Raw genomic sequence first — 26,013 nt, 5'->3', positions numbered from 1 at the left:
AAAGCAGAAACTAACACCCCATTGTAAAGCAATTATACTCCAATAAAGATGTAAAAAATAAATAAATAAATAAATTTTAAAAAAAGAGTTAAGCATACATTTACCATATGACCCAGAAATTAAAATTCTAAATGTTTACTTAAGAAAAATGAAAATGCATGCTTACACAAAGACTTGTGCTCCTGTGTTCATAAAAGCTTTCCTTGGGCTTCCCTGGTGGCGCAGTGGTTGAGAGTCCGCCTGCTGATGCAGGGGACGTGGGTTCGTGCCCCGGTCTGGGAGGATCCCATGTGCCGTGGAGCGGCTGGGCCCGTGAGCCGTGGCCGCTGAACCTGCCCGTCTGGAGCCTGTGCTCCGCAACGGGAGAGGCCCGCATAGCACACAAAACAAAACAAAAGCTTTCCTCATAATAGCCAAAAACTGGGAGAAAAAACAAATAATCATCAGATGGGAAATGAAATAAACATATTGTGATATACTCATGCAATAGAATACTACTCTGTAATAAAAAGAAACAGACTATGATAAACCCACAATATGGATGTGAATCTCAAAAGCGTCATAAGTAACAGAAGTCAGACCAAAAAACAAACTACATACTGTATGACTTCATTTATGTGAAATTCTAGAAAAGGCAGAACTACAGTGAAAGAAAGCAAGTCAGTGGTTAACAGGAGCCAAGAAACAGGGAGAGGGGTTGGGCTGCAAATGGACACAAGGGAACTTTTTGAGATGACAGAAATGTTCTATGTCATTCTTACAATGATTGTTACACAGCTGTGCATATTTGTAGGATTTCACCAAGTTGTGCCTTTTGTCCTATGAATTCTATTCTAAAGATCTGTTCTAAGGAGAAACCTTTGATATGTGGAAAGAGTTTGCCACAGTGGTATTTATTGCATTAAAAAAAAATAATAGCAGGGCTTCCCTGGTGGTGCAGTGGTTGAGAGTCCGCCTGCCGGTGCAGGGGACACGAGTTCGTGCCCCGGTCCGGGAAGATCCCACATGCCGTAGAGCGGCTGGGCCCGTGAGCCATGGCCGCTAAGCCTGCGTGTCTGGAGCCTGTGCTCCGCAACGGGAGAGGCCACAACAGTGAGAGGCCCGCGTACGGCAAAAAAATTAAAAAATAAATAATAATAATAATAGCAAAAACTTGGGAATAATGTCCAACTGTAAGGAGTTTAATTAAATAAATCATGGTATATGTACAAGATGGATTGCTTTGAAGCTATTAAAAAATGATGGTGTTGTTGAATATTTAATAACACAAAGATATATGGTTACTTTAAGGTAGATAACAAAGCAGTATATCCATAGTCCATTTTATTATCCATTTATGTGATTTGTACATGGGCATGTGAATATATATGAGCCTATAGAGATATTTAGATCTCTATATATTATTAGAAAGTTATGCAACATTATATTAACTGTTTGTTTTTTCATTTTGTTTGTTTTTTAAGTGTCTGATAATGAACATATATTTCCTTTGAGGGAAGAGAAAAAACAAAAGTCACTATTTTAAAAAAAATACATGTCCTTAAGCCTATAATTTACTCAAGACTTCCTTTTTAGCTCAATAAAGTCTTGCATTTTCATCATAAAAAAAAATACATGTCTTGCCTTTAAAAGATTTGCAGTCTAGATAGAGAAAGAGACATGTAAATAGTGTAATACATGGTAGAATGAAATGAGTACCCATGGAAATAAGGGACAATTGGTTGGGTCAAGTATACTTCCTAACCAAAGCTGGAACCATTGTTCTCTTCAACATCCAGACAATGACCATGAGGTTCTATCTGAAGCACTGAGCCCACTTTCTTCACTCATGATGATTTTCTCTCAGGGGATCCATGATTCCTGACTGCCACCCTATCCCCTAGCCCAGTGCATCAGACAAGAGTGTCAGTATTTGAACTTCAGTTGTAGACTGAGTGAAAGTTCCCTCCCACAACAAGCCAAGGATATACTTGGACGCTTGCTGCAGTGTCCTTGAACTGCAGGTCAAGGACAGATTCTAGAGGTCCTCTGGAAATTCCGTGATAAAAGATGACCTGCTTGGGGAAATAAGCACTCCTGAAAGGCATCATATGCCCCAATGCCTGGCACATAGTAGGTACTTAGTAATATTTGCTAATTGTTTAGTGGATATATTGAGAATAAAAGCATGGGCTCAAGATTTTATCTTGAGGCTGGTTTTTGCCCTGGCTCAATCAGGGAGGGCTTCCTGAAAGAGCTGTAATTATTTGGTTTGAAGCAATGTCTGCACACTGCCTCCACCCTTGTTGTGCTCTTACATTTGGGGTAATTCCAAGACAGAAATGTTTCCTGCTGGCCACTAGGATGCTTTCCATCTCACCAGTTGGGATATTTGTAGACTAAACCTATTTCCAGTGTTTTCTACCAAACTTTCCTGTAGTGCTGAGCAGGGCTGATCAAGTCAAGCAATGAACAGTTTGGTCCAAATTCTTCAACTCTTTCTCAATATTCTTGATTCACTAAAACCCAAAACAATCCTACCTGGCAGTTTTGTCTTTCATTTTTAAACCTCAGTGGGTTTTCAACAAAACTGAATCCCTGTTGCAGATTGATTTATGCTCTAGTCCATGCACACTCGACTTCGCCAGGATTAGACTTTGCCTTCTAATTAGAATTAGCGACTCCTCGTGCTGAGGAAAGGATGGCAAGGCATCCCAATTTACATTCAGACAAACTAAAAGTGGAAAAATCAGGTGCGGATAGAGACTGTGTAGTATAATAAAATCCAGATCATGAATCTTAATTTGTGGTGTAGGAAAATGAATGCTGGGTTAGGAGTGACAGGCTGAGTCCAAAATCTGCTTTTAGGGCCTGATTGATTAAGGCAGGTCACTTAAACTTTCTGGGCTCAGTTTCCCTCTTTCTTGTCTAGGGGAGATGGTTTCTTTTATTTGGGCCACTAAGTTCCCTTTAACTCTAGTATTCTGTGATTTTGTAATGTTCCCTAACAGATGCTTGGGGGAGACAGTCTTTGGCAAGATGCTTTTGCCATCCCTGCCTTGTCTCATTACTTGTCAGTGTGTGCCACAACAATAAATAACCCATTGGTTGCAAGAAAAGCATGTATTGGATCAAGCTGATGTGTCAGCTCTCTGCCTTCTGGGGAGGAAAGAGGAGGCTTTGATGTTGTCAGAATGGGTTCCACATTTTGACCTAGGGACCCCTCAGTTCCAAGTGGGCCCCGTTGCCAAGCAGTATTATGCAAAAATTATTTACAGTGAAAGAAGCATTTCGTACATCAAAACTGCCAGAGGTATTTTATTTTATTTTAAAAAGAGACAAAAGTATAATCCCAAAGATTAAATCCCTGATCTGGAAATGGAAAAAGCAAAAACAAAAGAGCCAGAAACCTGCTCTTCGTATACTGTTCCTGTTTAATAGCAGGCAAAGAACAGGCTCAGTGATGCAGCCAGTCTGTCTGTTAATATGGAGCTAAACAAGATTCTTGGTTTATAATGGAGAAAACAGACATGAAACACTGTGTAATCCTACATGGCTCCCAAAGGATTGAGGCCTTTCTCTGCTCAACCCTGGTCTCCAGATCAACCCTTTCTTTGGGCCGGGGCTTTGTGATGGCCTGTGAGATTGGTTCCATACAAGATGCAGCACAATTCCTGTCACATGAGAACTGATACTTCTCTTCTCCTTCCCCAAGTGTGCTGTTAAAGATATCCAAAGGCCTACCTTCCTCCACATTCACTCAGCTCCATTAAAGCAGAATAGCATTTTCTGGAATGTGTTCTATGGAACTCTAATCCTGACAAGTAAATAAAGGGATACATGTAAATACTAATAAATTTGAGACGTGCTGCATAATCTCTCCTTCTCTTGAGGTTCACTTATAATACCAAAGGCTCTAAGATGTTCCACACACAGTAAATGGTAGTTTGTTACTGGCCAAGGAGAACAAAGACTATCGCACCAAAGGAGTCCTTCACTTCTCCGTAAAGATTGTCCGTATTTCCTGATCCCAAACTTCCTTCCTGACTTATCTCTCCTAACTGTTCCCTCCATTGGAAATAATCTCTCCTCCTCTGAACTGGATCTTTATTTGCATTTGTCTCATAAACTTTTTTTTTTTTTTTTTTTTTTTGCGGTACGCGGGCCTCTCACTGTTGCGGCCTCTCCCGTTGCGGAGCACAGGCTCCAGACGCGCAGGCTCAGCGGCCATGGCTCACGAGCCCAGCCACTCCAGGGCATGAGGGATCCTCCCGGACCGGGGCACGAACCCATGTACCCTGCATCGGCAGGCAGACTCTCATCCACTGCGCCACCAGGGAAGCCCTCTCATAAACTTTTTAAATTACTTTTTATATTATGGATATATACAGATAGGTCTTAGCTGTTCTAATTGCCTGTACAATACAAAAGAGCAGATTCCTTGTTCTTCGGTGTTTACCATAGAAGACCTTGTACATGAGAGGAATCTATACATGCTTGATTAAATGGATCCATCAGTCTAGGAGTTAGCATCTTCTAAATATCCACACCGTCATTGGCAAATAACAATGGAATGTATGTAAATTCTTAAATCATTAAAAAAAACAGTACTATACTCAAAGCTAAAGTTGGGAAAATGAAAATATTAACACTAAAGGCAGAAGTGCGAAATGTCTCTCCTCTCTTCACTCACTAATTCAATTACAAAAAAAACTGGATCTCATCACTCTTTCATCTTTAGGTCTGGAAATATGCTTCATATGCATGAAATTTATTTACCATAATTGAACATGACATCAGGCGGAAATATAAATTTCAGGAAATTCCCTATAAAGGGATTATATTATTCTTTGTGAACAGTATTATGTAGGCTCAATATACACAGAACTGTGGTATTAAAGGCTCTGATGCCAAACTTTGTTAGAATGGTGTTTGTTTTAATTTTATATTCTTGTTATTTAAAAAATACCAAATAAAAGATCCACATAGATGATCAATTTTGAAACAATTTTAGTTCCATAAAATATGCCTAGGGCTTCCCTGGTGGCGCAGTGGTTGAGAGTCCGCCTGCCGATGCAGGGGACACGGGTTCGTGCCCCGGTCTGGGAAGATCCCACATGCCGCGGAGCTGCTGGGCCCGTGAGCCATGGCCGCTGAGCCTGCGCGTCCAGAGCCTGTGCTTCGCAATGGGAGAGGCCACAACAGTGAGAGGCCCGCGTAATGCAAAAAAAAAAAAAAAAAAATATGCCTAATATTAAAACCAGATCGACAGAATTAGGTCAGTTTTTCAAGGATGGGAGAAATAAGTATTGAGCACTATGGAACAAATATGAATAAGATAAGATCTTTACCCTCGTTAGGCCTACCATACAGTAGGGTTTCTCAACCTCAGCACTATTTATATTTTGGACCAAAAAATTCTTTGTTGTAAGAAGCTGTTTTGTGCATTGTGGAATCTTTAATGGTAACCCTTAACCACATCCACTAATGCCAGCAGCACTTCCCTAATTTTGACAATCAAAAACGTCTATTCATTGTTACATATATCTCATAGGGGATAAAATTGCCCCAGTGGAGAAGTATTGCCATGCAGGAAGAGATCCTTAAAATTGTACAGAGTTTCAGAGTTACCTTTTAACCAATTCCCATTTAACAATCCTATTGGATGTAGGAAATGTAGAAAACCTTGGGCTAATTGTAGACTGAGTCCAAAACACAACAGTAAGTGTTTGATATTAATTCCCCTATTCAAAGATGAATAGAATAAAAAGTAAAATATTTGTTCTTTCTGAGGGTTTGAATCAGCCATTAACTATTCATTTAATGAGTTCTTCTTTGCATACAGCACTTAGCTAGGCATGAGGAAGATAGAAGGGTCTGATATGGTTCTGCATGCAATTAAAATCTCCTTGAGCTGCAGCAGTAATAGAATTAAATTAAAAGCCATCTTAGAGACGATCTACCTACTCCCCTGTTTTTTATATGAGAAAAATAAGACCCAGAAAAGTCAGTATGACCTAAGGACATCTACCCAGTAAATGAACTTGGGCTAAAACATTAAGTGTCTTGACTTCCTGGCTTCAGGGAAGGGCCAATCGTATCTTTTCCACGGACTTGGTGTCAAGCTGGGAATGACATGAGAGGAGACAGACAGGCAAGACAGCATCTGATATGAGCCAGGAACTGAGTTCACACAGGGAAAAATAAGATTTGGGATCATTTTCAAAATCATTCTGAGGAATCCCAGACTACCTTCTTTTCTGGGGATCATCCCCACATTTGTTCTTCAGTCTTCAACTGTGAATACCCTACTGGCCCAGAGAGGGCCTTTGGGAGCAGCTTTACTAGAGGTGGGAGGCATCCCCAAGTTTTAAGCACCCTTGGAGCTGCCCAGCCCCAAAAGGCATCATCTTTATGATTCAAATTATGAACTCAAAAAATTCTCACACACCAAAGCACTAGCAACAGAAACAATCATTGTGCTTCTAAAACCGCAATTTTCATCACCTCCTTCCCTTTAGTATTTGACCTTGAACACTGAAATGAACTTGATTCCTTTTGCCTTACACAAGCTAAATTTTCCCTTTGTATCAAGGGATGAGTCTGGCATCAGTGAATGGATTATGTAAATCATAAGAAAAGTGAATCTGACTGTATGGTTTTATAAAGTTGAATTAATCCAATAACATAAATAAATAAATAAACAAACATAAAGCATGATGATTTCATCAAAACATGAAAAAGATCCATTGACAAGACTTCTTCAGGAAAGAGCTGACGGAAGTCAGCTCACTAATATTGTCAGCTTCTCAGGAAGATTCCTGGGAGAAAAGGAAAAGAGAAAGAGAGAAGCCACACCTCACTCTTTTAGTCCATTAAGCATAGAGGTGATCCTTCTAATGTGTGTGTGCACACATACATGTGGAAAGTGAGAGAGACAGAGAGAGAGGGATTCTGGGATAAAGGAGCGGCATGGATTTCAGAAGGAAAAAATGAAGAAGGTAGCTGGTCTAGCTCAGGTTAAAAAACAAAAATGCAGAGAGGCAAGTACAGCTCCAAATAACCAAGGTAAATAAGGTAGTATCGTCTTTCTCCCACTTTCTCAGGCAAAACAGGCCACTAAGGCATTGAGGTGATCTTGCCCACTCTTCAAGCCTTCTATACATATTGGCTGAGTACCAACTGTGTAATTCCTTTTCTCTCTTATGACCAAATTTCACTTGTGTGAAAAATTTTGGAGAGGAGAAATCAGGACACACAAATCCAGAGAAGATGTCATCATGCCAGTTTCAGATATTATTCCCAACCCTATGACTGAGTCCAGTGAAGGGGGGACTACAGGCAAAAGCTGTAGGAAATGTTTGTAAAGGGACTCCATGAGGTGTGGAGACCTGCTCAGTAAGGCATTGATGTTCTGGGTGACAAAGTGTGGCACAGAGCTAGGAAGCGGGGCTTTCTCTACACCTTTGTGTGAAGCATTCCTCCAGTACTGTGAGAACTTTGGAAGCGTAAGGAGACTGCACTCTTTATGGGTCAACAGCTTCCTCAGAAAGAGTACCAACAGTTGGGACACTGTTGGGGCATGTCTCTCAAGGAGACTTTGTATTTCTTCAACACCTCAATAAATGCTTATGAGCAGCCTCTGTGCCAATCATTCTTCTACATTCTGAGGATACTGCAAGAAGCAAGGGCAGAAGAAAGCAATCAGAGAAATAGAACAGCCCATGAGAAATTATTGGAGCTCTTTTGGAATATCCCAGAGGCTCCCAGAGTTGACTAGGGTGAAGTGGAGCCGGAGGGCTACAGCTGAAGGCTGAACTATGCAGATGGGGACACAATCCAGTTACATTTTGGTTCATATTCTTACTGTGACCCCACTGGTATGTGCACACTAGTGTGTATGCACTGCGTATCCATGCATGGATAAGGGCTGGAAGGAAATATACCAAAATGGTAACAGTTGCTATTTATGGGCAGTAGGATTATGAATATTTTTATATAACTTCATATAATATTATCTTTTCCAAATGTTCTATGGTGGATATATATATATATTATTATTATTATTATAAGCAGAAAAAGAATTTTTTCTTTTGTAAAGGAGGAGGTGGTACTACCCTGTCATTAATTTAATTTGCTTTGGATAGCATGATTCTCTAAATTCTGACCATGCTATAAATTTAAAAGAGGTGTCTTTCATGATAAACTTACGAAAACAAGAATTGACAAATTTCTCTGCTGCTTTGTAATTTTTTTTTTCATATAAACCCTGGTTTCATCTGTGTCAGACGTTCCCTGGGATGGTGCTAGCTAATGAGACCTGCCATGCCCCCATACAGGGGCCTTACAGGGGCCATCCCCTGGGGTTGTCCCCTTGGAGTCTTTCCTCCTGTGAACTCCTTCAGCCAGTGATAATAGTAATAACAGTAACAGTGATGGTTACTGAGCATTTCTGGGGTTGGGGCCTGTACCTACATCCATGAAAACCCTATGACAGTGGGGTCAGGGGGGACCATGCACTGCAGGGAAGCCGCTTTTAAATTCTCTGATGATGTTCTCAGGCGGATGGGTGTAGGGATGCTGGTTTTGGTTTTTGATTGTCCTTTCTTTATTTAAAAATTTTTATTAGAGTTGATTTACAACGCTGTGTTCGTTTCAGGTGTACAGCAAAGTGAATCAGACATACATATACCTGTATCCACTCTTTTTTTTTTTCCCCCATATACGCCATTACAGAGTATTGAGTAGAGTTCCCTGTACTATACAGCAGGTTCTTATTATCTATTTTATATAGAGTAGTGTGTCTATGTCAATCCCAATCTCCCCATTTATCCCTTCCCCTCATATCCCCTGGTAACGATACGTTTGTTTTCTACACCCATGGCTCTACTTCTGTTTTGTAAATATGTTCATTTGTACCCCTTTTTTTAGATTCCACATATAAGTGATATCATATGATATTTGTCTTTCTGTGTCTGACTTACTTCACTCAATATGACAATCTCTACGTCCATCCATGTTGCTGCAAATGGCATTATTTTGTTCTTTTTTATGGCTGAGTAATATTGCATTGTATATATGTACCACATCTTCTTTATCCATTCGTCTGTTGATGGACATTTAGGTTGCTTCCACGTCCTGGATATTGTAAATAGTGCTGCAATGAACACTGGGGTACGTGTTCTTTTCGAATTATGGTTTTCTCGGGGTATATGCCCAGGAGTGGGATTTGTAACTAAATGTTTAATCTTATTTCATCTTTTACTCCTTCCAGAAAAGTAAATTTTACCGGAAATGAAAAAGAAGAGGGTAATTACCTTTCTCTAGGAACAATCATAAAAATAAGCTCTGTAGGGCTTCCTGGTGGTGCAGTGGTTGAGAGTCTGCCTGCCGATGCAGGGCACGCAGGTTCGTGCCCCGGTCTGGGAAGATCCCACATGCCACGGAGCGGCTGGGCCCATGAGCCATGGCCGCTGAGCCTGCGCATCTGGAGCCTGTGCTCCGCAACGGGAGAGGCCACAACAGTGAGAGGCCCACATACCGCAAAAAAAAAAAAAAAAAAAAAAAAAAAGCTCTGTAATTCCTTGGAAGATATATTCTACATGAATAAGAAGATAATTAATTGAACTCTTCAGATAATTCAAGAATTTAAATACCACATCTTTGCCCTGGTGTCTCTATAAAAAGATGAAACGGTTTACATGTGTGCCTTGTTTTATATTCTATTACCATAAACGTGGCAGTTCTAATTCATTTGTAAGTAGTTCCCCTTGAAACATCTGGTCTTCAAAAGTTTAATGCTACCTCTAATGTAACCATGTACCTTAATGTTTTATATACATAAATGTTTTATTCTCCTGAAGAACTTTAATTCAATCTAATACCTGATACAATTGATATTCCTTTGTTAGAAAAAAAAAAGCAATGAGAAATTTTATCTAGTTTTCCCCCCTTCAGATCTAATTGCAATTTTTAAAAAAGTGGCACATTAATTTTCTTAAAAACAATGCAATGAGACTTTATGCCAACACAAGAAACATGTCTGTGCCAGGATTAGAGAAATGAATATGACATAGAGATACACAGCAAGCCTGGAAAGGCCAGGCTTGAGTGGGGCACAGAAATGAGGGTTCAGAATGGGGACCCCAAAATGTGGAGATTCCTGGAAGTGAGAGACTCTGCAAAGAGAGGTGATGGTGCTGATGTACACTGTTGTCCAAACGAATCACTAATTACTGCTTGATGATGGTTTTAGTGGCAGCTATGCACCTGAATCACTACTCCCAGAAAATAAACTATAAACACTGATTTGGTCAAACCCAACCTTCAACAGAGTTCATCCAAGACCTTCAGAGAATTGCCAAGGACGTTTACTGTCCACAAAACATGCATGACTCCAATACACACTCCAGGGCAAACTCACCAAGCTTCAGAAGCCAGAATGTCTCCATCATAAAGAAAGGATGCTCCAGGTGACCTAGCCATGGAAACATACATACATGGATATGTACGTATACTTTGTTCTGGAAGCCCAGATCTTGGGGTCTGTTTGTGCCTTCCAGACCTAATTGGTTAAGAGTAATCTTTGAAGTGAGGAAGTTCACCTTCCTAGGTCAGGTTCATTGGGAACCTTTGATGTACTACAGACCTTCCTTTGAGCCCATGTTTCCTTTCAGAGGCCCTCTGATAAGATCTCCTGGGAAATCTAAAAGAAGAGTTGTGAAGGGCATCACAGATCACAGCCAATGTACAGAAAGTCTTGACAGTTGGTTCTTTCTACTACATTGAAAATATGGGAACTCTCCAGTCAATACTCTGCTGTTTTCTTATTCAGTCCCAGCTGCCCTGAGAGCCAGGCAGAGCCAGTTGGAAGACGTGAGGTATTGGGGAGCTCTCCTCTCCCTGATGGAGATAAACCAACTTGGATTCTCTGTATACTTCTAAGTCTTGACAGATGAGCTGTTCTGCCTGAGAAACAGTCCAACAACCTTACTGTAAAAATGCATACACTTTCCACATTACAAATGCCAGACAGCTAAAAACACAAGCCCTTCAATGACTGTCAAATCGCACAAGAGGATGCAGATGGCATTCATGTTGAATTACAATACAATTCACCATCTTTTTTTTTTTTTTTTTTTTTGCGGTACGCGGGCCTCTCACTGTTGTGGCCTCTCCCGTTGCGGAGCACAGGCTCCGGACGCGCAGGCTCAGCGGCCATGGCTCACGGGCCCAGCCGCTCCGCGGCATGTGGGATCTTCCCGGACCGGGGCACGAACCGTGTCCACTGCATCGGCAGGCGGACTCTCAACCACTACGTCACCAGGGAAGCCCCAATTCACCATCTTTATGGTATTTGCCAAAGCTTTCTCATTGTTTCCATTTCTTTTTTTTTTTCTCTTAGGGGAAAAACAGAAATAATATGCTTTGGGGTTTTTTCACTTAAAATGAGGAACTCAGATCTAAGTAAACAGTACATCTTAACACTTCTCTTGCTTTCAGGGGAGAAAAAAAAGTGGAAAAATTATTAAATACATTTGGAGAGAAGAAGAATCCCTCCCTTGTAAGCTAAAATATGAATGAAACAAGTAGAGTCGTATATCTGAAAAAAAATTATTTTGACCCCTATTACCAAAGCTAAATTACAAGAATCATCTGGAAAATATGTTTGGTGGCAAAATATACTACGGCACTCACCAGTTGGAGTTATTAAGATTTGGGTCACATTTCCCAGTCTACAGTGATGTAGCCTAGCAGTTCTCTTACGGAAGCTCTCTTAGGTAGGTAAGTCTGTCTTGAGGCTGAGGCAGGTAGATGTGATGCCAGCACTCAGCTCTGCCATTTACCAGCTACATGTGTTCTTGTGCAAGTGGATTAACCTCTCTGAGCTTTGGTTTCCTCATTCATAGGCTGATGACAATAACAGTACCTTCCTCGGACTTCCCTGGTGGCGCAGTGGTTAAGAATCCCCCTGCCAATGCAAAGGACATGGGTTCAAGCCCTGGTCCAGGAAGACTCCACATGCCGTGGAGCAACTAAGCCTGTGTGCCACAACTACTGAGCCCATGCTCTAGAGCCCGCGAGCCACAACTACTGAAGCCCACGCGCCTAGAGAGCGTGCTCCACAACAAGAGAAGCCACTGCAATCAGAAGCCCACGCACTGCAGCTAAGAGTAACCCCAGCTCGCGGCAACTAGAGGAAGCCTGCTCGCAGCAACGAAGACCCTACGCAGCCATAAATAAATAAATAAATTACAAAAAATAGTATCTTCCTCATCAGATGTACTAATGTACGTAAAGCAGTCAACGCGGTGCCTGGCACATAATAAGTATGCAAGCATGCATTAAACCCAGAGTCAGAGAATTATGGCCTGCAGACCACCAGTTTTTGTAAAGTTTTACTGGAACACATTCACACTCATCATTTACATATTGTCTATGACTGCTTTCTGTTCACAACAGCACTGAGTAGCTGCAACAGAGACCATGTGGTCTGTAAAGCTGAAAATGTTTGCTACTTGGCCCTTTCCAGAGTTTCCAATTCCTGGATGAACAATAAAAAACAACTATTATGATAGTGATAGCTCAATTTTCTTTTCTTTTCTTTCTCTCTCTCTCTCTGTGTATGTGTATAGAAAGGAACTGACTTTCAAAGAAGTATAGCAACTTACTGAAAACCACCCAGCAAGGTGGTGACGGGGATTCTCTTATCCCCATTGCCACCCCATATTCCTTCCTGCACTTACAGAACCTTAAAGGAGGTCATTTCTTTCAGGAAGTATGTTTAGCTTGCGGTCCCATAACACATTTGCTATTTTTTTCAACTGATTGGCTTTCAATTCAAATTGAACTTACTAAAACCAAACATTATCATTTAGGGCTTTGAAGTTGATTAAATGTTGTACATAGGTTTGTTCATCCCAAGAACCCTACCCCAAAATATTCTTGATAAAACTTTGGCTCAGACATCCCCCCACTGTGCTTATCTCCCTCTGGGCTCAGTTTGCTTTGAAGTCAGTGGATGCAGAAAACGTCCCCAGGGGGAGTGTCCCCAACTGGAGGCTTGATCTCTGAAAATAAGTTCAACAAAAGCCTCAGGGTCACTCCAATGATCATTGAGCCCGTAGGTTAAAAGCTGAGGAGTGCAGACAAATTGGCAGTTACAAATTAGGTGTCCAGAAAGACAGTTCAACTGAAAAAAGTATTTTACTTCTACAACACCCGGGCTCACTTACTGATAAGCTCTAAAGAGACACTTTTACAAAGTGAATTTGATGTGTAGCTTTGTTCTCTTCACTTCTATCCCCAGAACACCCTTGCTATTAAAATAAAAAGTAGAATTTGAACTAAATCCTTAAAAAGGGAAAACATATGCAAGTAACTCAAGAGAGAAAAGGTTAATAAACAGGTTTAATAATCCTGCTTATTAAACCCCCTCCATGGGTTTATCACTGAGGTTGAAAAAAGACAGCATCAGAACACACATAAATGGTTTCTCCTGGCCCATTGTGTCGTCTGCCCTTCTACTATGTAACCCTTACAAAGCTACTTTGTTAAAAACAAGAAACTTTTACAAATAGAATTATTTTCTCACCCAGATGTTATGTCGGTTTATTTGCTGAGATACAACGTCTTTCTCTGATCCAAAGATGAACTTCCAAACTATACTAAAAGTCATATAGAATGAAAGAACTTAGTGAATTCAAAAATTATGCTTTAGGGTTTGGAGTTGATAAAAAAAAAAAAAGAAATAGCAACTAGATTTGAACCATTGGAGGTTTTGATGTTAATTTTTTTTTAATTTTTATTGGAGTATAGTCGATTTACAATGTTGTATTAGTTTCAGGTATACAGCAAGGTGAACCAGTTATACATATACATATATCCACTCTTTTTAGATTCTTTTTCCATATAGGCCATTGCAGAGTATTGAGTAGCTGTTAATTATTTTGACTCTTTAACATTTTATTCAACTTAAGGTAAATTTATTTTCTTCTTTCCTAAATGGCTCTGGGATTAAGAGCAAGTCTCAGACTTGAGGCAGAATTTTACAGCCAAGTTACAAAAGCCTGACAAACAAAGTTTATAATGGGAACACACAACAACATGACCAGCACTACTACGATGGAATCAAAATATGTGGGAAATAAATTTTTTTCCAGTAATATACAGGAGAATATGAAATTCCCACATTGAAATAAAGCATATTTGCTGGTTATTTACTAGGAATAACCAGTATTTCTATGTTGAGGGAATACAGTAATTCAATCCGCACATGCCTGAAAAATGCGAACACAGGTAATGGCCAACTTGTCTTGCTTCCTCATTGAAACCAAATGGAATTTGCCTACAACAAGCAACTCTTATTTTGTGAGTATAAATTCAACAAGAGATTTAAAAAGAGGGAGAAAAAGACTGAAGCCAGACTACATAAAATAGGAAAAACAGCAGAATACCCCAGTTGTCCAACCCAGGGCAGATATAAAATAAAACTGAAAATAGCTTAAGGAAGATGCTATACAGGTCCTGGTGTTCCTTCATGTTGCATTTGAGCAGGAAAAAAAAAAAATGGGGAGAATACAAGATCTGGTCCCTTAGCTTCACAAAGTTCCATCCCAGCTGGAGAGCCATAGTGTTACATGCATTCATGAGCACAGATGGGTCACACCTCAGTACTGGTTCAGAGTGTCCCCATTTTCCAATCCCTGGCAGAATCTCTCTGATCATTTCTTATCTTTCAGAAAGTAGATCAGTCCTGTTATTTACCACCACAGAGAAGTTAACCCATGGCCCACCCTCCTTTCTGTTATTCTGTCTTTTTAAATTCTGGGTTCTCCTGTTTTCTCAGCTCATCTCCCCACAGAGAGCTTTTCTTGGGAGGGCATGTGCGTTCACTTTTCCTTACTGTCATCATCTTAATAGCTTACAGTTATGTAGCACTTCCCACTTTCCACACTCTTTCAAACATCCCAGGGGGCTTCCCTGGTGGCGCAGTGGTTGGGAGTCCGCCTGCCAATGCAGGGGACACGGGTTCGTGCCCCTGTCTGGGAAGATCCCACATGCTACGGAGCGGCTGGGCCCGCGAGCCATGGCCACTGAGCCTGCGCGTCCGGAGCCTGTGCTCCGCAACGGGAGAGGCCACAACAGTGAGAGGCCCGCGTACGGCAAAAAAAAAAAAAAAAAAAAAAAAAAAAAAATCCCATAGTGCCCCTATGCAGTAGTAGTATTATTCTCAATTTACTCAGGAAATGAAACCAGTATTAACAGACTCATTGTTTATATACAGGATCCATTCCCAGCCCCATCCCGAAAAAAGGATTTATTATAACTTCTCATTTATAAGCATTACATAAATGACTTTCTCATATAAACAAAACATTCCTTTTGGACACCAAAGCTGCATTTTAATCATTTTGTAAGAAATCCTTCTCAAAAAACTTATATGTCATAAAGGATAGTCAAGGCAATTTAACCTTTTCTTGAAGAGCCGAATATAAATGTAAATATCATTATCTTATAATTATGTAATATAGTTTTGTTCCTTTGAGTTTAGCAATTTTCCCCCTTATTCCTTTCAGGCTATCTGTTGTAACTTCCCATTTTAGTGGGCCTGCCTCTTACAGTCCCATTTCTGTTTCAAACACCCTGAAGTCATCTAAACCAAGAATTAGACAACCATGTTTATTAAAAACGGCATGTCAGATAAGGTTCAAGGAATGACATAGAAATTATTGTTAATAAGTTTGGTGCAGAGATCTTAAGAATGCTGTTTCACTTTTCAAAGAAAGCCCTTTTCAACTTTTCCACTCAGGACCATGTTAAGAAAGGAAAACCTGAGGTTGCCAAAGTCTAACCTTCAGATAAGCTAGGTGGTTGTGAACTTTGATTTCCATTTTCATTCACATCTACCCAGTTTCTTATATCCTCCTGTGAGTTATCTGCCAACAGGTCTCAAAGCAGAGTAGGAATCTATGAACAATATTACTTTTTTGCCCAGTGTTACTGGTACTAAATTAAGTCACAACAATTTGAACAATCTACTCCAGACCCCCAAAATTACTCTGAATAATTTCAAGAAGAGAAAAAAAATAATCAGTTGATAACTGATGCAAAAACATCTTTTCCAAGATTTACTTACTTTAATGAGAGGAAAGTCCACTGGAATAGAAGTCAAGAAATCTAGTTTTAATGCTAACTAGCTATGTGATCTTAGCTAAATCACTTGATTTATATAGTTCAAATAGTCTATTTTTGTTTTTAATTAACTGACATGATTGAACAACATGAATTTTAAGGTCCCATTCAGCTTCCCGTATAACCTGGCATTTAAAATAGGGTTTGATAAGCAAAATCTATGAAGTGTATGACATCTAGTGGCTTCTCAGTTCATGTACATCCTGACTATTCAACAATTCCCATGAAGTCACCGTGGATTAGTACAATCTCATACATGCAAATATTTAGAATTTTAAAAGAGTGATCTAGAGGATAATCTAGTTCAACCTCCTCATTTTACACTCATGACAACAGAACAAATAGCGGTCATATCCTTGCTTAATTAAGGACCCAGAGCTAGAGGTTACCCACAGTCTGCTGACTCTAAATCCAGTGTGTTTGTCTTCTTTATTTTTATGTTCCCCACAAACGCCAAAAAAGGCAAGAAATAGTACCATAAAAGACCAAGAAGGATTTTATTCTTTTATGCAAGATCATGTCAATGAAAAATTAATCAGTTGATCTAAGAAAGAAATGCAAAATTTTATTCAAGCCAAATTGAGGATTTTAACCTGGAACAGCCTCTCAGAAAGCTCCCAAAACTATTTCGGGTGTTAGAGGTCAAAGCACAGTTATAGGGCTTCCCTGGTGGTGCAGTGGTTAAGAATCTGCCTGCCAATGCAGGGGACACAGGTTCAAGCCCTGGTCTGGGAAGATCCCACATGCCGTGCAGCAACGAAGCCCATGTGCCACAACTACTGAGCCTGAGCTCTAGAGCCCGTGAGCCACAACTACTGAGCCCACGTGCCACAACTACTGAGCCTGTGTGCTACAACTACTGAAGCCCGTGCGCCTATAGCCCGTTCCCCGCAACAAGAGAAGCCACCGCAATGAGAAGCCCACCGCAACAAAGAGTAGCTCCCGCTCACCGCAACTAGAGAAAGTCTGCATGCAGCAACGAAGACCCAATGCAGCCAAAAATAAATAAATAAAATTTTAAAATTAAAAAAAAAAAGAATTACCAAAAAAAACCCCACAGTTATATACATTTTTGAGATGGGGCTATACATTAAATGATGTAGATAGTTTGCACAATCCAAATCTGAAAATACAAAATGGTGGATCATTGTGACCCTTTACAAGATTGTAAGGAGACAGGTTAGGGGGTCCCCTGAGAAAGAGAACCAGAAATGGCTTTCTTGACATAAGAGAATCCATTTTGGCCTAAGCCATTTTGTGACCTAAGCCTGGCCACAATGCTTGCCCTTAAACAGGTCAAAGTAATTAATGATTTTAAGGGAGGGAATGCAGAAACTAGGGAGGAGCAGTCAAGAAACAATAGTGCAGTCTTGGGGCAGGGTCCTGGCTCCTCAAGGTATATACACAACATATCTTTGAGTTCTGCAGGAACTAAGGCCCCCCCCACCCAGGTGGAGGATAGAATGATGACTTCAATCAACCTGTGCCCCAATTCTAGGCTGAATTCTCCTCTGCTCAAGCCCCTTCACGAATATACATGTACCCTTAGCTTAAAGCTTCCCCAATTTTGCTGTTTGGGAGACACTGCTTTGGGAGTGATCCCCAGTGTTCTCCTTACTTCCCGCAAGTAATAAATCCTTCCTTCTCGTGATCTTTAGCTCTGTTGTGTCTACTGGCTCAACACCCACCAAGAGGAGAACCCAGTTTTCAGGTAACAAGATCAAAAAGGAACATAATCTTTTAGGAGTTGTTGGTGCTAGGAGATAGTTGCTCTTTATGGTTGAGCCAGTATTTCTGCCAAAAGGGGGGTGTGGTTGATGCATAATGCAGCTACACAATGCACAGTAGAGGCGAAAGAGGAGGCCAAAGGGCAGAGAAAAAATTTTATGTTTAAATGTTCCTTAACTTGCCTTAGAATATGAGTTTTTATTTCACCAATCATTATCTGTCATCATACCTGTTAGTGATTATCACACTGTTTTATAATGGTTGTTTACTTGTTTAAATTTCCTCATTAGTCATGAGTTTCATGAGACTAAGAACCCCAGGTCTCACTCATTTTTGTGGCCCCGGTACCTACAGTTATATTGAGCCTATCACTGATGCTAAAATCTAGATATTTACTATCTATCTATCATCTATTTATCTACCTACTTATCAATCAAGGATTGGTAACATATTGTCAATATATCCTTTTTAAATGTAGTGAAGAGTGTGCAATTTTATAAAATAAAAATGTAATTGTGTATTACTTGTGTGGCCAAAAAGAAGATAAGTTTATTGGACTGTTTTCCCCACCTTCCATTGGAAAACCACTTATCTTCATTCTGCATCACTTGGGTGGGTCTCCCTTGGCCCCAGAGGAGATTCAGCCCCAGAAGTTCATGACCCAGGCTTGGCCAGTTTGTCTTCCCCATTTTTCTGGGCGTGTCTGTGAGGGTATTTCTGGATAAGAGTAACATCTGAATGAGTAGACTAAAGCAGACTGTGCCTTCCTAATGATCCACTGAAAATCTGAATAGAATAAAAAAGCTAAGTGAGAGGAAACTCCTCCTGCCTGATTATTTGAGGTGGGACATTGTCTAGTGGAAACTCAATTTCCCACTGATTAACAGGATTACGCATCCTGGCTAGGACAGTAATGTGGGAAGTTGGGTGGGGCTGGGGAAGTAAAGCTAGATCCCAAATAAGGGCGACCAGATCACTCTGCTTCCAGCTTCACTCCACTCTCTCTGGTACAGCCAGCGTAACATTCCTAAGACAAATATGATAGACCTAATCCTTCTTACGTCTCTTCATTGGTCCTGAAAAAAAGTGTAAACTCTCTATACATTGGCCATCATCTCTACATTCTGCTTCTCTGTCCAGGACCTTTTTTTTTTAAACCACTACCCCATTTCTACGTGGCCCGTTATAGACACACAATTTTAAACATGTTTTGGTTTTGTTTTGTCGTTTGTCATGTGCTGAGATCACTCTTCACTTGCAAGACTGTCACTCAGTGAAGAAAAATTAGAATTATGATCCTAGTTACACTATACATAAAAAAGAAAACAGGTAAAAGAAGCTATTTATTCCTGAAACCTTTCTGGAACAACTAACCAATAAATATACGGTAAACACATGCTATGCAGTAAACCCTTAGTAAAGGTGCATTGGCTAATACAGTGACACATAAAACAGTGTTTCTGTCTTCAGTTAGCTGTATGAAGAATATGGAGACAATATTCCTAAATATTAAAATAAAAGTTAAAAATGATAAAAGATACAAACACTAAGATCAACATAACAACAGGAATGCCTTCATATGCTTTCATGTGATAGTCCATGATTGCCAGGAAATCACCCAGTGTTGAGGTGACGCAGTTTGGAAGAGTGGAAGAAACATACATTTTGGAGACAAATAGACCTGTGGTCCCCTCCTAGCCCTGATTTTACTAACTCTATAACTGTGACCAAACCACTTAACCTCCCTAAATCTGTTTCCAAAATGATGAGGTACCATGCAGAATAATTATGGGGATTAAATAAGTTGCTCAAAAGCAGTAGAGATTTCCACCTGGAACACAGATGTTTGAATGTGAAGCACCTAGGCTGGAGCCCCTGGGATGTAAATGACCATCCTACAGCCAGAGGGCCCCTGAATGGTGAGGAACTGGAGAAGTGGTGCTCCTTGAGCTCTGTGCTGAGATAAAAGAAGCAGATCACAGAGAGGAAAGGACCCAGAAAACACAGGTGAAGGAAGGAGAATATTAGAACACTGTAAAATTGATCACGTGTCTCCCTATTTGCTACCTCTGTCCTCTGTCATTCCCCCATCTACTCTCTACAAAGGCAAATGCAAATGCTTAAAATAAGAAACACTATGGACTTCATTTCAGCGACATACACGAGAGAGGAGGTGAGAAGAATCCCATCTCACAATCTGTCTTGGAGGAAGAAAAGTCTCTGGAAAGAAAGTAGCTTCTGGCATCTTCAGAGAAAAGGGAAGTAAGCTGAGTCCTATGAGCCTACACAGAAAAAGGGAGAGGTGAGAAACGCTGAAAACGTGACCCTTAATTGCCATGAGGCACATTCAGGTTCCCAACATCTGATTAACTTCCAAAAGAAATATATACCCAACATATGCTCTAGATACAAATGGTAACTATGAGGTTTGCTAAGGCCTTATGCTGGCCATAGACAAATGGCAAGATTTAGATGGATCTGAAGGGCTAAGATCATGAGCAAGTGAGCAAAGGCCAGGATACAGAAAAACACTGTCACCTCTCCTGGGGTACATCTATTTCACTGGAATTTATGAGGGCAGAGAAGAAACATAAACTGGAAAGTTACGAGGGCCTAAGTCGTGAAAGCTCTTTATTGCTAGGATAAGGACAACCTTTGCTCTAGGCAATGAAAAATCATTGTAAGGGTCTCAGCAAAGAAGAGGTATGACAAAACTGAAGATTAATTCAGGGGGATTTTTTAGGATAGTTCCTAATGAACCTAGAGTAAACCTGAGAGGGTCATTAGCCAGAACATTCATTTCCCCAAACATAATTAACTTTTATAGCCCTTTAGAGTTTGCAAAGGACTTTTCATACACCTAGTTTCATTTTATTCTCCCAACAAGTTCCAGAATCACGTGTTATTCTTATCTACATTTTATAGCTGAAGAACATGAAGATATCAGACAGGGTCTGCAGGATCTGCCTGAGAGAGTGGCTGCTTCAGTATTTCCCTGCACTACACATTAGGCTGGGGCATTCTGTCAAGTACTGTCAAAAGGAATAATATTTGCTTTTTATAGTCTTTTTCTGCCCATGTGCAGGATATTAAAGCACAAAGGCAGCTAAGATACACAAGGACTATAGAGCTCTGCTCTGTGGTAGTACTAGGACTAGCTGTCGTTTTAGAACGAGGTCTAGGTATGCAGAGCTAGATCAGCTGTCCCAAATTCTGCTCCTCTTTGCATGACTTTTGAACTCTATTTAAGGATAAAAGCCTGGAGGGAGTGACTTTTTGGACTTTTGTGGTTTATCCAGCGATTTCACCAGCTATGTGATCTTAAGTAGACTCTTGAGAATTAAAAAAAACATTTTTTAATTAGTTTGTGTTATTGACAAAAAGTCAAGGATATAGGCCTTTATTAAAGACAATATGTTCTTTTGGGGGATTGCAGTAGAGAAACAATTCAATTAAATTATTGCAAGCCCAAAGGTGAAGAAGGTAATTAAAATATTAAAAAGACCTGTGTCTGAAGTCTCTGTCTCAGGGAAGCAGGTGTTCTTAGGAGACCAAGAGGAAGGAGAGGTGCATGGAAAATACACTTCAGTTTTAGTGTTAAAAATCAGCAGTGTTACACCGAAAGTAAAACAAAAGAAGACAAGCTGATTAAGCTGCAGAGAGAAATTCCCTTAAGAAAAAAATTACTATGGTAGAGGCAAGAAGGGAAAAAGCGTATCTTTAACGAAAGGATAGATAGGAAACGGAGGTAGAAAGGTAGAAGGTAGAAGAGAACTAAGGTATTCTTCAAAAAAGCAGTAGAAAATGGGGAATGTGTTAGATGTTATTAGGTCAAAACAATGAGATCCACTGAAATAAAATCTAACAGGATGGGAAGCAAAGCCACTAAACAAACTGGAAAACTCAGAAGAAACCAGGGTTCAAACACCACAGAGTGCCCTCTTCAAGGTGTAGATAGGTTTTCTATTTTGGAAGCACCTACTAAAGGTTGACACTGTCATTCAAAATGCCCACAGAACATCTGGACAGTTTTGAAAAGTAAACCAGAAACATTGGTGTAAAATACCCAAAGAGTTAGACAGTGAGTTTCAATTTGACCAAGTAATTATGCTTGTGCCCTGAGTAAACATATGGTTTTATATATATATATATATATATATATATATATATATATATAATAAATCTGCATCAGCATCATCTTCTGTGCTGTGGTCTATAGTGACGCTATATGCTATGAATCTGCATGATGATGATTGGTATCATCTTCAACAGCATTCACAATTTTAACCATATTTTTCAGATACAAAATGATTTGCAGGATTAACTGCAAAGAAATCAGAAGGGAAAAAATTCATATCAGTAAGGACCATATGTCTGATAGCTCTAATGATTTCAGACTAAAACATAAGCCAAGATTTATTTGGAAAGCATTGTGTCACTCCAAATGTGACTGGTAAGTAATTTTATCATAATAATGAACACCTTATAAGTGGTGTCACATTTTCCAAAGTGCACTGCATGGAACAACTAGTTTTGTCAGATGTTGTTAGAAGTTAAGCACCCTTGCATCCCCTCCCCAACAAAAACCTCCACAAAAACACCCTCTTAGTTCTTTTTAAGTGAAATAGCACCCAAATTCCTTTATAGTAACTGTAAATACTGCTCAATGAATCACAAACACGTTTTGCCTTAGAGATAACACTCGCAGCACCTGTCATGCTCAGCGTCTCCTTCTAAAGGTGCCCCCAGTCCATGAGGAAAACAGCTGATCCCTGCAGCACAATGGCTAAACCACATGACCAGCCCCTCAGCCATTACAGATAAGACCAGGGGAGGCACCCGACCTAAGGAACAACCAATCCATCCATAAGTTGGCCTGTGACTTATGATGATGTGGCTTGGCAATTAGACAACTACTCTGATTCTCCCTGGTAACTTGAACCAGGACATGTGGAATAAATTGGCCAGTTGGTAATAGGAGGAGAAGCAAAAGACAAGACTGACTGAATCTTGTTACTAGCAGAGTACTAGAGTTCAAAGGCACAACTTCCTTATACTACAGAGCACCTCGGATTCTGATCAACCATCAAGCTGCAGTCTTTGCAGCCTCGCATGAGGCCCAGTTGTCAATTTTCCTGCAATCCACCTGGCCTGGCTACACAGATGAGATTCTCCTTTCCCTTTCTACTTCATGTTATTTAAGAATAAATTTCCTATTTGTCAAAATCACCAAATGAGTTTCCTTCTTGCAACCAAAAGACCATGCCTCCCCATTCTCACTGTAATCAGATTCATTCTTACCTGGTTATGTTCCAGCTGAATGTTTTCCTAAGATGTACTAACAGCAAAGGAGAACTTTCCATGCAATCTTCCATTGTTACACACCCTCTGTACTTCCTTTCTTTTTTAATGTTCTTACCTGAGTGAATAAGAGATTATAGATCATCTTGAATCTTCTCTAATTCATATTTCTAAAAAGTTGATTATGTGCAATCTTCTATTATTTTTAACATTTTTTGTAGCGTAGCTCTTAAATAATTTTGTTCCACTTCTCAAAGCAGAGATGTTGAGAATCACTGTCCTAGAAAGTATGTAGAGTAGTAGGCATAAATTATAACACTGGATGTCAGTCAATATTTTTTTTGTTGGTAAATACAAATAAAGTTGCATAAGAGCATGTTGTGCTCTGGATCTGCAGGAAGCTCCCATCATCTTTGCTTAGCCCTTAATGTGCATGATGAAAGTACCCCTTCCTAACACCAGAGGACACTGTGCCATCAGGATACTGCCAGCAACTGATTTTTTTTTTTTTTTTTTTTTTTTGCAGCTGCTTCTATCAATACATTCCTGCACCACATTCAACCTCTCAGAAAAGCCTTCTGCTTTTTCTTTTTGCCATTCTTAGGCCAGGACTGGTTCTGAGGTTACATGAGAACAAGGGATTAAGAGAGGCTGCTAAAAACCAAGTTTCACAGGGATAAGAACAATCTGTAATTTTTTAGCCATTATTATTCTGCCTCTAGCAAATTCAGTATCTTGATCTTTCTGGCCCTCATTATTCTCATTTAAAATTAAGATACAATTCCGGCTTCCCTGGTGGCGTAGTGGTTAAGAATCCGCCTGCAAATGCAGGGGATACGGGTTCAAGCACTGGTCCCGGAACATCCCACATGCCGCGGAGCAACTAAGCCTGTGCGCCACAACTACTCAGCCTACGCTCTAGAGCCCGCGAGCCACAACTGCTGAAGCCCACGTGCCACAACTACTGAAGCCCGCGCGCCTAGAGCCAGTGCTCCACAACAAGAGAAGCCACCGCAATGAGAAGCCAGCGCACCGCAACAAAGAGTAGCCCCCGCTCACCATAAATAGAGAAAGCCCGTGCGCAGCAGCAAAGATCCAACGCAGCCAAAAATAAATAAATGTTTTAAAAATTTTCTTAAATAATTAAGATACAATTCTCGGGAAAACATGTCTAATGAGCATAACTAAACAGTTTTGCATTAGAAGGTAAGACTAGATCCTGTTGATTCTCATTGCAATTTAAATAAGGGAAGTCAGATTGGTTTACTTAAGCCTATGAAATTGCGTCTAACTACTGGAACTTCTTAAAGAGAATATCCACCAAGTACTATCAATAATCTACTCTTATTATAAAGCTTCTTCTAAATCTCATTAGTACAGGGGTTTGGGCTTCTTTCTTTCACAATCCAGATTAAGAGGAAGTTTTTCAAGCAACGATTGTCTCAACACTCATTAATTCCCTCAACATGTACTGAACATTAACTGTGTGCCAGGCTTATATCTGCTAGATGCTGGAAAAAATACACAAGTTGTGCTTTCGTGAAGTTTTCAATCTGAGGCAATAAAATATTTTTTAATTGTAAAACTGAACTGATAGGTGCTATAAAGAGAGCTCCAGGAAGCTATCAGAATATATAACAGGGAGACTTGCCCCATCTGGTAAGGGTGGTCAAGAATGGTTCCCCTAAGGAAACGATTCTTGAGATCTAACAACTAAGTATGTGCTAAATATGCAAAAAAGGACCTGGGGCAGGCAGAGATGAGGATGGGGAGAATAATCTCAGCAGGTACAAAAAAATCTGTGGGAGAAGACCTGAGAAATAAGGTCACTAAGGTTCAGTTCAGTGTATGGTGGGAAAGTGGGAAAGCAGGGCAGAGGCCCTCAAAGCCATGACTATCTTTATACTGAAAAACACTTAAAGAATTTTAAGTTGGAGGTTGCCATGATCCTATTTGTATTTAAAAATACTATTCTGGCGCCATGTGAAAAATGAACACAAAGTCAGGTTAGGAGGCTACTGATTATTGAGCTTCATGGAAGGATGACCCTGAAGGTGGCAAGTTGAGAGCTGATGTTGAGAAAGTAAAATCCACAAAACTTGGTGATGGAGTATATAAATTATAAACGAGCTCATTGTGCTTCTGATTTCAAATCACCAACTGTTTTAAATTGGCTGGTAAATGAAAATAGAGCCATTGGATTACAAACACTGAGACCCCTGCCTGAGAGAATCCCTGGGGTCGGCGTGGTTATTTTCTTAAGCAAAAGTTTCGCTGCATTCTCATGGGCTCTGTGGGAATGCTCCCCGATAGATGGGCGGTGGCGTGTACAAAGCAATGTCCGAGGAAGGGCGCTCGCCCCTGGATCACCAAGGCTTGGGTCTTGGGAACCCTGGAGTGCAATAAGGAGGGCTCGGTCGATTCACCGCCACAGACTTCGGGGCCCTGAGTAGTCCCCAGAACTCAGCAGTCACTCCAGGTCAGGTGGCGCCGAGGCAGCAGCGAACTTCGGCCTCTATTCCGGTGTTCATCCCACTGCCAGGGATGGTATTCAGCTTGCCGGAGATTTGCCGGAAGCTCAAGACAGCCCCTCTTCTTCGCTACGGTGGCCGAAAAGGCCCTGGAATAATAAGCCAAGTCAGACTGAAGAAGGCGCACGCGCATTGCGGACTTCTGGGCTCTGGGAAAGGCTCAATACCTGACGGGCAGAGAGTGCAGGTTTAGCGTCTGTAGTTTCTTCTCCCGCCCCGCCGCACCCTGATTTTCTAGAAGGGTTGTCGCCCTACAAGCTTGGTTTAGAGAAAGGAGGAC

At 40.5% G+C, this 26,013-nt stretch overlaps 1 long non-coding RNA gene across 2 annotated transcripts; it reads right to left on the bottom strand.

Annotated features, from left to right (window-relative positions):
- Positions 1-393: 393 nt before the first annotated feature.
- Positions 394-25,982, bottom strand: LOC117199992 (uncharacterized). Of its 2 annotated transcripts, none has more exons than XR_007476459.1 (3): positions 25,629-25,982; positions 23,203-23,320; positions 394-420 (listed from the first exon to the last, which is right to left on the bottom strand). It is a non-coding gene; the product is annotated as an uncharacterized LOC117199992 (long non-coding RNA). The 2 variants fall into 2 exon arrangements; XR_007476458.1 differs by lacking the exon at positions 394-420 and adding an exon at positions 11,099-20,183.
- Positions 25,983-26,013: the final 31 nt, after the last annotated feature.

This window comes from Orcinus orca, chromosome 3 (genome assembly GCF_937001465.1).
Source record: "Orcinus orca chromosome 3, mOrcOrc1.1, whole genome shotgun sequence".
Classification (NCBI taxonomy): Eukaryota; Metazoa; Chordata; class Mammalia; order Artiodactyla; family Delphinidae; genus Orcinus; species Orcinus orca.
Note: the sequence above shows the minus strand (reverse complement) of the source record. Positions and strands in the feature narration are given on the sequence as shown.